This window comes from Alexandromys fortis, unplaced genomic scaffold (genome assembly GCF_014885135.2).
Source record: "Alexandromys fortis isolate MF-2015 unplaced genomic scaffold, M_Fortis_MF-2015_v1.1 scaffold_93, whole genome shotgun sequence".
In the NCBI taxonomy this organism is placed as follows: domain Eukaryota; kingdom Metazoa; phylum Chordata; class Mammalia; order Rodentia; family Cricetidae; genus Alexandromys; species Alexandromys fortis.
In genome coordinates this window covers 5883638-5883925 of record NW_026067970.1, presented here as the reverse complement: position 1 = coordinate 5883925, position 288 = coordinate 5883638, and positions in this window count along the sequence as shown.

Below are 288 nucleotides of genomic sequence, written 5' to 3'. Positions count from 1 at the left end.
ACTGGTTGCCCCTACCCAATTCTAAATGTCCTTCAGAAAAAAATTCTGGTCAATAGCCACCCAACTGGGCCGGGTATGAGTATAGGATGTTGTAGTGGGAGTCCTGCAGCTCCGGAGCCTGCGACCCTTGATCTTCAGAGGGAATATTCTGTCAACCCAGATAGTAGATAGCCAGCCACGCCAGTATTCTCGCGACTTGTTGGGCTGAGAGCGCTTGGGGGCAGCGGGTCCGACGGGGCAGGAGACAGAGCCCCGCCCCCGACGCCGCCATTGGCCGTGGTCTAGCGG